At 38.7% G+C, this 13,280-nt stretch overlaps 3 long non-coding RNA genes across 3 annotated transcripts; all 3 read left to right on the top strand.

Moving 5' to 3' along the window:
* The first annotated feature begins 3,075 nt into the window (after positions 1–3,075).
* On the top strand, positions 3,076–4,874 carry LOC311146876. Its single transcript, XR_014614721.1, has 4 exons — positions 3,076–3,206; positions 4,184–4,272; positions 4,527–4,673; positions 4,794–4,874. It is a non-coding gene; the product is annotated as an uncharacterized lncRNA (long non-coding RNA).
* A 449-nt stretch (positions 4,875–5,323) lies between these two features.
* Positions 5,324–6,138, top strand: LOC311146875. Its single transcript, XR_014614720.1, has 4 exons — positions 5,324–5,402; positions 5,493–5,604; positions 5,693–5,916; positions 6,008–6,138. It is a non-coding gene; the product is annotated as an uncharacterized lncRNA (long non-coding RNA).
* Positions 6,139–6,162: 24 nt separating this feature from the next.
* Positions 6,163–7,075, top strand: LOC311146874. The gene is made up of 3 exons (XR_014614719.1): positions 6,163–6,179; positions 6,313–6,440; positions 6,567–7,075. It is a non-coding gene; the product is annotated as an uncharacterized lncRNA (long non-coding RNA).
* The last annotated feature ends 6,205 nt before the right edge of the window (positions 7,076–13,280 follow it).

The raw sequence follows: 13,280 nt of genomic DNA, 5'->3' as shown, positions 1-13,280 counted from the left end.
TATGTTTTGGTAAATATGAGGCCTTCATCGTAGCCTTGAGTAGCACCCTAGATAAAGAACATATATATATATGGTATATCGCTATGAGTAGGACCCTAGATATAGAACATATGTGACCGACCGCCTTGATTTAGGTCTTATGTAGCAAAATTTGAAATGGTGTTTTTTACATTGGATAAAAGCACAGACATAGAGCTACAAAATGGTATATCATGCACTGCATTTGAGAAACAATGGGAAAGTCATTCTTCTTTGAAATTTGATAAACTTTTGATAAACTTTTCTCAATTTTGAGAAAATGGCCATTGAATGTTTTGGTACCTACTGGAGAGCTCTTCTCTGTCTACACCCATTCAGCATCGTTCACACCCTCTTAAGCATTAGCCCCACCCATCCCTTTAAGGGTGGATCCGAGAGTTCTGTCCTAACAACAGCAGTCAAGCACCCAAGCTAACTGGCTAACGTTGGCTAGCTTGCTAGGTACGTCCAGACACAAATGAGAGAACAGCTCACTGACCATTTTACTCGCCCTAGCAGAGCTGGTTAGGCTGTTTTTATATTATCCAGAGCGTTGGCGACTGCAACTGTCCTGCTGGCAACAATTTACCCTTTTTTGCCAACGTTTACTGACACCGGCCATATTCAATGGGTGTTGAGCGTTCGTAAATTCATCAGTTATTCTGCGCTCTGGCACACTCTGACGAGAGTGCTCTGAAATCGGAGTGGAAAGCCAGAGCAAATTTACCAGCTAAGTCTATCAATAGTTGTCGCAGTGACATTCTATTGAAATGGATACTTGCATAGTGGAGTCTTTTGTTAAGACATGTAGCTAGCTAGCTAAACAATGACCCACAATATATAGACCCACAATGTATAGCCTGTGTATTTTATGTTGACTATGAAATGCTGTGGTTTGAGTGCTTTATTGACTATTGGTACAAATATTTAATTATAATGATTGCTATACACACACACACACACACACACACACACACACACACACACACACACACACACACACATAAACACACACACACACACACACACATATATATATATAAGTACCAGTCAAAAGTTTGGACACACCTACTCATTCAAAGGTTTTTCTTTATTTTTACTATTTTCTATATTGTAGAATAATAGTGAAGACATCAAAAGTATGAAATAGCACATATGGAATCATGTAAAGGGTGTCATCAAGGCAAAGGGCGGCTACTTTGAAGAATCTCAAATATATTTTTGTTTAACACTTTTTTGATGCCTTCACTATTATTGTACAATGTTGAAAATAAGAAAGATAAAGAAAAACCCTTGAATGAGCAGGTTTGACCAAATTTTTGACTGGTACTGTATATATGGTGCATCTCTATGAGTAGGACCCAAGACATAGAACATACACAGTATATATATGTTAGCTCATCACTAAGCTAAGGACCCTGCGACTAAATACCTCCCTCTGCAACTGGATCCTGGACTCCCTGACGGGCCGCCCCCAAGTGGTAAGGGTTGGTAACAACACATCTGCCACGCTGAACCTCAACACGGGGGACCCTCAGGGGTGCGTTCTCAGTCCCCTCCTGTACTCCCTGTTAACCCATGACTGCATGGCCAGGTACGAGTCCAACACCATCATTAAGTTTGCAGACGACACAACAGTGGTAGGCCTGATCACCGACAACGATGAGACAGCCTATAAGGAGGAGGTCAGAGACCTTGCCGTGTGGTGCCAGGATAACAACCTCTCCCTCAACGTAATCAAGACAAATGAGATGATTGTGGACTACAGGAAAACGAGAACCGAGCACGTCCCCATTCTCATCGACAGGGCTGTTATAGAGCAGGTTGAGAGCCCACATCACCAAAAACTATCATGGTCCAAACACACCAAGACAGTCATGAAGAGGGCACAACAAAGCCTATTCCCCCTCAAGAGACTGAAAAGATTTGGCATGGGTCCTCAGATCCTCAAGAAGTTCTACAGCTGCACCATCGAGAACATCCTGACTGGTTGCATCACTGCCTGGTATGGCAACTGCTCGGCCTCCGACCGAAAGGCACTACAGAGGGTAGTGGGGCCAAGCTTCCTGCCAACCAGGACCTCTATAGCAGGCGGTGTCAGAGGAAGGCCCTAAAAATTGTCAAAGACTCCAGCCACCCTAGTCATAGACTCTGTTCTCCCTGCTACTGCACGGCAAGCGGTACCAGAGCACCAAGTCTAGGTCCAAAAGGCTTCTTAACAGCTTCTACCCCCAAGCCATAACACTCCTGAACAGCTAATCAAATGGCTACCCGGAGTATTTGCATTGTCCCCCCACCCACACCCTCTTTTACGTTGCTGCTACTCTCTGTTTATTATCTATGCATAGTCACTTCACCTCTACCTACATGTACATATTAACTTAATTACCTCGACTAACCTTTAATTATTTGTAATTTTTCAATTTTTCTTATTTACTTTTTTTTTTACTCATCTTTTTTTTACTGATCACTTAGTTTTCTTAAAACTGCATTGTTGGTTAAGGGCTTGTAAGTAAGCATTTCACTGTAAGGTCTACACCTGCTGTATTCGGCGCATGTGACAAATAAAATTAGATTTGATATATGGTGTATCTCTATGAGTAGGACCCTGTCATGAGGCACCTATACAGCCTCAGAGGGGTGTGTAGTGTACCTATAGAGACGCTGGTGTTGGTTTCACTGAGACCCAAGTACAGCAGCCCAGGGGGTTCAAACTTCCAACCTCAAACCACAACCCCTCCAGTGTCAATGTAAGTGGACATCCTACCCATAATGCCCTCTGAAAGGAGTTGTAATAGTCAGCAGTACCGGGTTTCTAAAGGATGGTAGGATGTTGGATTAAGGGGGTCAAGGAGGCTCTGCGATTGTGTTTTGGACCCTTCCCCTTTGAGGTGCATGGTGTCAGCGTGGTGTGATCATCCTGATGCCTGACAGTACACAGTAAAAAATGGGGTGTTAATATTTCAGAGTAAAGTTATTTTAACCCAGATAGAGTATTTTCAACATTTTTTAGAGTAAAGTTGCTCTATCAGTGGAGTTAAAAGTGAGTGTAAAAATCTGCAGATACGCAGTGACAATTTCAACTCTACAGCAGTGATGAATACCCGCCACTCTGCTTTGCTGAAGTTTGGCACGTACGTTGGTGGAGGAAGATTGCGAAGGAGTAGCTAGGCCACAGATATTGCTAGGTAAGTTACATCCCCGTTTTTTCAACACCAAACCGGTATTTTTTAACTTTACATAATTTTAGAGTTGTGCTGATGTCAAGGTCATATTTTAAGTTACGAGTTCCATGCGGCGGTCCCCCTGGCAGTGACCTCGTCATCAGCCAGCTAAATTAGCTTGTAAGTTCAGATGGTTGACAGTAATAACTGTTATATGATATACCCATGGAATATGTTTGATATTTTTGTGAATGGCTTGCTGTTTCATATGGCTAAAAATAAGTAACGTTAACTTAGCTAATCAGTTCGTTTGAAGGACACCACCGTTTGGCATGAGCGCAGATTGTGCTTGTTATGCGGTTAGCTAGCTTGCAATCAGTATCGGTAACTGTCTTTCTTTGTGTTGCAATATTTTCACGAATGAAGTTTGTCAGAATGGTAAATACGTAAAATAACGTTCGCTAACAACAAAACATTTATACAGATAGTATTGTTAGCTAACGTTATTGTATAGCTTCCCAGGCTTCCTTACACTAACGTTAACTGTTTTTTATAAAGCTATATATAACGGTAATGTTAGCATGCTTCTGATAGTTAGCCAGCTAATGTTGGTGTTATAAAACGATAACTTAGATCACTGATTTGCATGACGGGTTTGTTTAACATTGCTTAACCATTTTAATGGTTAGCTACTGTTCGAACTAAAATGGCTAATGAGCTAGCTAACTTTGACACATAGCTAGTTATTTGGTAGCTAATGGGACAATGTGCCTCTAAACTTGAACTAGCCTACACCCATTTGCTGCAGAAAATGGCAGCTTAACGTTATATTCAACCAGCACAACTTTGTCTACTTCAGCCTTTGTAATTGCAGTGTAACGTCTAAGTAATGCATAGTGCATTGCGTAGCTAGTACTACTGAGATAAATGGATAGTTAGCTAACGCTTAGTTGAACCAGCACTAAATGATGATTTTGAATATATATTTTCTTTGTTAACAGAGGCAAAATGCTGTTGCGTGTTCAGCTCGGGGAAGAGCAGAAATACGTCAAGCTGTCTGAGCTGACATTCAATGCTTTCTTGAAAGAAGGTAGGTATAATAGGTTAAAGCAATACATATCACCCTAATGACAAAATAATACAGCATTAAAAGCTATTATCTTATGATATCTATTTAGGTCTATAGTCATTTCTGCTGTGCTTTATATTTTCAGTAACATAAAATCAGGTGCAGATCCTTGTCTTTCATCATTTTGTGAACACATGAGGCAACCTTAAGTATGAACTTGGATTCTTGTGAGAAGGGAATGCATGTTTTTCTTTTTTTTCTTCTTTTTTTAACAGTGTGTCTAAAATTCAACATACCAGAAAGCAGAAAGCCAGACATTAAGGTGTATGACCAGTCTGACACAGAAGTTGACTCAGATGTTTTTGAAGAATTAGTAAAGGAGTCACCTGGAACTTTCAGAATCATGCTGGGCAATGGACTTGGTATTCATTCATTCAATTAGTTTTTTAGTTTAAAGGCCAGAATGAGAACCTTTATTGTCTTAAAAATAACAGTTTATTGTAATATGTTTCTATGTTTTGCACAAATTTCATAATGAACAGATACCTCTCATTCATCATCATGCTCGGGTACATCTGATGACACCATCATTCTGAATTTCACTGTTTGTGACGATGTTGAAGAAGTAGCGGCTGGCGAAGGAAGCCAGCCTAAAAGGCCATGCCACATAAACTATGAGGCAAAAGCAGTAAGTGGTGAACATTGCTGTTAAGTCCAATCTGAATGTTGTTTCATCATGTGACAGCATTACATATTGTTTTACAATTACGGAAAGCACATTTCTTTCCACCTATAGCTGATTGAAAAAATCCTAACATCAAAGCCTGGTGGTGAACGCATTATGCAAGAGTATGGAAAAACCAAATCTCTGACAGATGCCACCAGAAGACAGATGATCAACATACTTGCTGCTGAGATGACAGAAACACATGGGTAAGCATTAAGCATATAGATGGGCTGTAAAGAAACATTGTTATTATTTTCCGGTTATTAATTATGTAAAATGTGTTGTGCAATATCAATTCAGTGTGATGTTAACTTTGAATTCATATGCTAGGACATCCCCCCCCAGAAGTGTCAGAGTGATGTATGCACAGGGGATAGTAGCTTTGTTTCCCTATCTAGAAGACCCATACTCACAACATGGATATGTAAGTAAATGGGTTATTGCAACATTATGCACATATTCACTCTATGAAATGGGAATAGTACTCCTTTATAATTTATTTATAATAATATAGGATCATTACTACGATCCGGAGAGTGGTTCCGGATACCTTGCATGGCGATTGAAGACCATACAAAGAAAAACAGCAGAGGAAAGAGGTGCCTCAGTCAGCAAATCTCCTAAAGGTATGTTTTCTGATCAGTGACATGTAATTATAATGGTGACCTGTGAATTGTACAGAAAGGATTTCTTAACACTGTATTTTGTCTTAAGTTGGTGGGCCAGGCCGTGATCGTCAGCCCTTCACCTATGACAGAGAGCCATCTGATGAGGATGTGGAAGCAGCTATTGCTGTTTTGAGACACTCTGCTGATGAAAACACTGTCCGTGAGAAGATGAAAATGACCTTCATATATCGGCAAGCAATGGTCAACGATGAAGCCAAATCATCAGATGTCTTCTCGGTCTTCCCAAGATTTCTGGACACACCAGGACTGGTATGACAACTTAATTCACTGCATCACCAAAAATATCCAATGAAGAATAAGGTAACACTCATTATTTCTGTCTTTGTGTGTTACATTGCAGATAGAACAAGATTTCAGACTTCTGTTTGGTGAGGCCACAGCCAACAAATTCTTGGAGAAGTGGCCAACCACTTTCAAAGCAAAAGTAATAAAGGAAAGCCATGGACTTGTATCCACCACAGAACTCTTGGATTTGATGCTCAATGCTGAGTCAGCTGCTGAAGTTGAGAATGGTATGAATGAACTGTTTTACTTTTTATGTGGATAATGTAGGTGTGCATTATATGTCCATAATGGTGCAAGTTGTGAATAAGAATGTTATGCTACGGCACAATGTTAACCAGGTTTTTATTTACTTATTTGTAGGCTGGGACAGTGACATGTCTGCCATCTTGCTGCTGCTACATTTGCTACCACCATCTGCACAAGGTAGAAAGAGGCCGGGAAAGATGTCTGCATATCAAGCTGTAGATCAGCTCATCAGATTTCAAAAGGTATGCTTAACAGTTGTTTAAAATATATATTCCATCATCTCAATCTTGTGCACAGTTTGAGGTGATCTTATCTATTGTCAGAGGTTAGACACCAAAACAATTATGTTGAATGTGTTTTTTTTGTAGGTTGGAACCAGTGTGCAGCAGCATCTTGACAACATCACCCAAAGCAGTCAGCCCTACCTTCTCGCCCAGGGATCCACACAGAGCAGCATTCACTCCTACTTCATTGTGGTTGACAAGCATGCTCTTCCATGCAAGGCAACAGGTTCAGTAGGAGCTTTTGACGAAGTCTTTAAAGCCCATTACGTATTTGGTACGTCATACAGTTCTTCCTTGAGCAGCTTTTTCACTTTTGTGCAAACAACCATCTATAACATCGACATGGGGGAAACAAAGGAGACTCCTAGAGTTGCTGAGTTGCGAGCAAGAATGGTGCGTTAGTTGAGATAAAACTATGAAGTGTTTTCTTTGCAAAAGTGACCATGGAAGTCCAAACAACCTTGTTAAGCACCTTAAGATAATTCATGGGCTATGTACAGGCAGGACTCTTTTTCTGAAATGTGGTCAAGAAGGATGCTCACGTTCTTTTGGTAGCTTTTCTGGTTTTAGAAAACATCTTATCAAGTGCCACGGAGAAAGTTTAGTAGATTCTATAGAAGATGATCTTTCAGACCCTCAAAGTACCGTCAACACCAGTAATATTTCTCATGTTGAAGTGTCGACTGAATGTTTAGAGGCTGAGTCAGAGTTATCTTCGCCATACATTGTAAATAGTTGTGCAGCTGTTATTTCTGATCTAAAGGCAGCAGGTGTTGGTCAAAGTACAGTAAATACTGTAGTGATTTCCATGGAAGAGATTGTTCAAGATATTCATCAGCATGCTAAAGAAACAGTGATAAAGCATGTATTTAGTAATGAAAGAGAAACAGAAATGTGCAAGAAAGTTGAGGCGTGTTTTGAGGGGTTAGAGAATCCTTTCACAGTTCTAAATTCGGAATACAAGCGATCAAAATTTATGACTGCCAAGTGGGAAATAGTAGAACCAGTTGAATGTGTGATTGGTTCAAGATTTGACACAAGACGAAATAAAAAGACTGGAACATATGATCAGGTAGTAGTTCAAGATAAATTCATGTATATTCCAATTTTATCTACACTGCAGTCAATATTTAAAAGTCAGTATTTTGCAGAAATGTTGCAAAGCTCAGCTACCAGCAACTCTAGACTGAGAGATATTTGTGATGGATCTTTTTTTAAAAGTCACCCCCTGTTCTCAACTGAGAAGCAGACAATACAGGTCCAGATGTTCTATGATGATTTTGAGGTCGCCAACCCATTGGGTTCCAAGCGAGGTATTCATAAATTGGGTGGAGTATATTTTACTTTAAGAAACTTCTCTCCAAAATGGAATTCTTTTTTGGCTAACATACACCTGTGCGCCTTATTTCATACTCAAGATGTTAAACGATATGGTTTTAGTGAAATTTTTGCTCCCATTGTTCGAGACATTAAAGTGTTAGAGAGCGATGGTATTGAGATTCCATTATACAGTGGTTATGTACGTGGCACTGTAGTACAGGTAACAGGTGATAATTTGGGTTTGCATAGTTTGTTTGGTCTGGTGGAGTCTTTCAGTGCAAGGTACTGTTGCAGGTTCTGTTTAGCAGAAAAGGAGGACTTTCAAACAGAATTCTCTGAAGATTCTTCCAAAATAGTTTTACGCACCAAAGATATGCATACTGCTCACTGTCAAGAAATGGCTTGTAATCCATCCCTTCCGTATGTTTTTGGTGTGAAAAGGTCATGCATATTAAATTCATTGAGGTATTTTCACACAACTGAGAACTTCTCAGTTGATGTGATGCATGATGTGTTAGAAGGGGTTGGCCAGTACGAATTGAAGTTATTATTTCTGTATTTGAATGAAAAACATGTTACATCAGGAGAAATACATTCAAGAATACAAAGTTTTGATTATGGTTTCACAGAGAGAAATAACAGGCCTGTGACTGTTAATTTAAGTGAAGGATCTAATGATCTGGGACTGAATGCAATTCAGTCCTGGTGCTTACTTAGGAATGTTCCTCTTATCTTTGGAGATTTGGTAACTTCTACTGACCAACACTGGGGCCTGCTTCTTTTATTATTGCAAATAATTAACATTATATTCTCGCCCATGTTATCTCAAGGTCTATGTGTATATTTAAAACATTTGATTGTTGATCACCATACACTGTTTAAGAAGTTGTATCCTCAGAAAAAACTTTTACCAAAGCACCATTTTCTTATCCACTATCCCCGCTGCATCCAGAAAATAGGGCCTGTACTTCATAGTTGGTGTATGAGGTATGAAGGCAAACATAATTTTTTCAAAAAACAGCTTAAATCGTTTAAAAATATTACCAAAACGCTGGCAAAAAAGCATCAGAATCATATGGCATATAGTTGGCGAAGATCAACAACTTTTAGTCGGTTAGATATTGGTCCAGGAAAAATGGTGGCTTTAAATATGGTAAAAGGAGGTTCTGAAATTGCTTTGGCAATGCAAGTGCCCAGTAGCATTCAGGTTATGAAGGTTAATTGGGCTAAACATAATGGGTATGTTTATCGCCCACACTTGGTTATCTGTGGCGAAGTTGACTCTGAAGTGCCCTTGTTTTATCAGATTGAGTCAGTTCTGATAATGTGTGAAAAACTGTTACTACTCACAGTGCCTTTAGTTACAGTAACTTTTCAAGAACATTTCCATGCATATGAGGTGATCAGATCAAAGCATGATTTAGTTTTTTTTCATGTCGACAACCTGCACTACCCTAGACCTTTTGACATACAAAGGTCATATGGAGGAAATGACACAGCTCTCCTTGTTGTGCCATATTGCTTTCTCTGGTGAACATTTTTATGATGTTATACTTCTGTCATAGACAAGGCAATGGGTGTACAATGTAAATTCACGGACATTGAAATTATACTTTTTTTTTTCAATAAATGTGGGTGCTCTCATCTTGTATTATTGTGCTTTGTTTTATTTGATAGTATTGATATTTCTATAATTCAGTAACACTACATCATATGATTTAAATTAAAAAAAAAAAAACACTGTAGAGAAATGAAAAGTAAATATCATTACACTTTAAAGTGTCATTTTTTAAAGTAAAATTGTAATTGACTTAACTCTATACAGTGTAATCATATTACTCTCAACAGTGTGATTAAACTACAGTGTTAAATATTTTGACACATTTCATTGTTATTTTTTACACAATATGGAGTAGAATTAACTCTAAAAGTTTTACACTGACCAAAGAGTACATTTTACACTGATTTTGAGTGGGACCAAATGTTATCTGAAACAGAGTTAAATTCAACTCGATAGGAGTTAAATTAACACTTCTGTTTTTACTGTGTACGTACCTGCCTCCATCTCCTATAGCATATGATCTATTACGAATTACGTGGTGTGTGTGTGTGTGTGTGTGTGTGTGTGTGTGTGTGTGTGTGTGTGTGTGTGTGTGTGTGTGCATGTACGTGTGTGTGCATGTACGTGTGTTTAAGGCCCCCATATACACTGAGTGTACAAAACATTATAAATATTATGAGAAAACTAGTTTAACAGCAGGTTGAAACAATGTAAAACATGGTTATTGTGGATGTTGTTTCAAAGCCTAACACAACGAAATGGACAGCGCTTTCTAAGGTGATGATTAATTCAAATTATTAGAGCTTATGCATATGGCCAAGCCCGAAAGAAAGACCTAAATTAAAATTATTATTGTGCTGTTATTCAATACATAGCCTACCGCATATTACGCATGGCAGAAAAACAAAATTGATTTAAGATGTCTTTGGTACATAATTCGTCTAGCCTATAATCCAAAATTAAACAAATTCGAGTAATTGCGTTCGAGTGTGGACTGTATTATTATGCATACTGGATGGACTGGTTAACTTATGTTACGCTCCAAAATGTATATCAATGAGTCTGGGAGAGAACGTATAGCCCTAGGCGATGCTGTTGGTTAATTGATAGTACAGGTTGGCTTATAGTTAGCCTACAATTAGACCATTTTTATTTGATTTTGAATAGCCTAGTAATAGGAATGTGTTTCTATTTTCATAATTAATTAGGTGACACATTACCTTTAGCTATACAGAATATCTCACCACCATGCGTTTCCATATCCTCTTCTCGCTCTCATTTATTCCTTTCTCGAACGGGCTTTCAACAGTTTAGTGAAATATGTTTCGTTGTTCCCGAACAAATGTCACTTGGTTTCCCAAATTAAGCACTGGGTAGCTGCAGGAACAAGGTTGGAGAGCCCATGGCATACAGAGTTTGTACGGAATATCACCTGTCGTCAGCGAGAGCATGCTCCTCAAGCAGTGATTGATGCATGGAGTGAAATAAGTGTTCTTATATTTATTTTTGTCAGCTGCTCATATTAAGCACATGCTTTGCTATAAAACCCGCGGGAAAGCGCGCGGCCTCCATTCGCTATTCGAGTGCATACAGATGACATGTATTTTCCCCTCTGCCCCTGTTCATGCCCATTTGATAACGGACAATTCTAAATCGAAACTTATTTTACATATTAGTAAAGACAAGATTAAACTGAGAATAGTCCTCAAGGTGGCTCATTTGGTATAGCATGATGCTTGCAATGTTAGGGCTGTGTGTTTGATTCCCACGGGGGACCAATACCAAACATGTATGCACTCACTACTTACTGTAAGTTGCTCTGGTTAAGCGTGGCTGCTGAACAGTGTTGGAAAAAGTACTCATTTGTCATACTTGAGTAAAAGTAAAGATACCTTAATAGACGATGACTCAATCTAAAGTCACCCAGAAAAATACTACTTCAGTAAAAGTATTTGGTTTTAAATATACTTAAGTATCAAAAGTAAATGAAATTGCTAAAATATACTTGAGTACCAAAAGTATTGCACTGGGCCTTTACTAATCCTTTATTAGCGGACCAACATAGACGTCGTCAGCGCAGGCAATTTTCTTTTTCTGCATCCCACCTATATTCTGTTCTTCTTAAATACAAGTACATTTTCTTGATATCATAATGTGTCTTTAGACCTCACTAAAATAAATAATGGATGTATTGTGATGGTGTATATTCAATTGATTTATTAGACTTTTCAAAATGTAGATGCTCCAAAGGCACGCATCAGCTGGTTGTTTGCGTGGAGGCCTGGAGATTCTAAACATGTTTATGTTAATTAACGGTAAATTACCATGAGACCTGCAGGCTTTTTCATGACAATAACCTGCTGACAACATTTCGTGACCGCCACAGCCCTACTGTACGTCCGACCACTGTTAGGTCCTTTGTTTCTATCTTCTTCTCTTCACACGAAATCAGGGAGTTTTTATTTTTTGACCCAGTCAAGGGCCAATCAGGAAGACACACTTACAGTCATGCTCTTTCAGAAACCAATCACAAACACACACATAGTCATGATAACAGGTTTCTATAAAAGCTTCTTCTTGTTTGAGCCAAACATCTTTTTATATCTGACATTTGAGTGAGAAACAGTCAACTTGCTTTGCTAAGGCTAATCCTGTGACTTGACCAGTTTTCAGGTAATTTGTTTTATTAGATTAAGACTGCATGTTATTACACTGTACAATATTACATTGTTTACACTATACACATGCAACCTCAAAGCAAGGGTTTTAGATATTGTTGTTTGCATCTACTTGTTGATGATTGAGCAGCAACCTTAGTGCTTGATGTTTATCAATGTCTATTCTATATGTCAAACAGCTATAAGTATCTGATTGTTTGATCTGAGAAAATAGGTTTCTCTGCTTTCTCTGGCAATTTATCAAATGATTCAGCGATTATAAAATGGCAATGATGCATTAATATTATTACCTAAAAGCAGAGATGCTCTTTCACAGCTTAGAAAAACCCCAGTGAACATTAACACACTAAAGCAGTTCAGTCCAAAGAAATGGGTGGATTCTGTTCAGGGTTGCCAGGTGTAGCTAACATTTCTAGCCCAATGAACTCTGAAAACCCGCCCACAAGGGCTGAAAACTAGGCCAAAATTGTTTCTTCGCAGCAAGAGAAGAGTTGCCACATTCATCCAATAAATCCTTTTCCTTAACGTTATCGAGCAAATTAAGAAGGACTATCTACGTCATTTTTACGACATAGGCTAAGAAGCAAAAATCGGTTTTCCATCAAAATAATAATTATTGTGAGTTTAAGAATATGTCGCAAGAGAAAAGATAAATCACCCTTATTAAACTCTCCAGATCATTTTATATCAATGGATGTCGATTTAACTTGTTTTGACTGCTATGATTAAGCAATAATTCCAGAGGAGGTGTGGTATATGACCAATATACTACAGCTAAGGGCTGTTCTTAGGACATTGCCCTTAGCCATGGTATATTGGCCATATACCACAACCCCCTGAGGTGCCTTATTGCTAGGCTACCATGGCTTTCAACCAATCAGCATTCAGGGCTCAAACCACCCAGTTTATAATTGTAAATAAATCCCATTTGCACATGTGCATAAATATAGATAAATCCTACAGGAGAGTTTGAGTGATGAAAGCTGGAGAGAGGATCTTGAAATCTCTGTGCAAGAAACACTTGGACCAACTTCAAAAAATTAATGTTTGGCTATTTTCTGTTCCAGATGTTAATACTACAAACCGTTATAAATGGCCTATTTGCGAGATTGACTTGTTATTTCAATAGGCATAGTCTACTGACTCAAATCTGGGTTTATAATTGCAATTCAACTCTGCCATGGTTTGCTGAGCTAGATGCCGGTAGCCTATAGCCCCTGAAAGGACAACATCTCATTT

Source organism: Coregonus lavaretus (assembly GCF_964263955.1).
Source record: "Coregonus lavaretus genome assembly, chromosome: 19".
Lineage (NCBI taxonomy): Eukaryota > Metazoa > Chordata > Actinopteri > Salmoniformes > Salmonidae > Coregonus > Coregonus lavaretus.
This window is presented reverse-complemented; position numbering and strand designations above follow the sequence as displayed.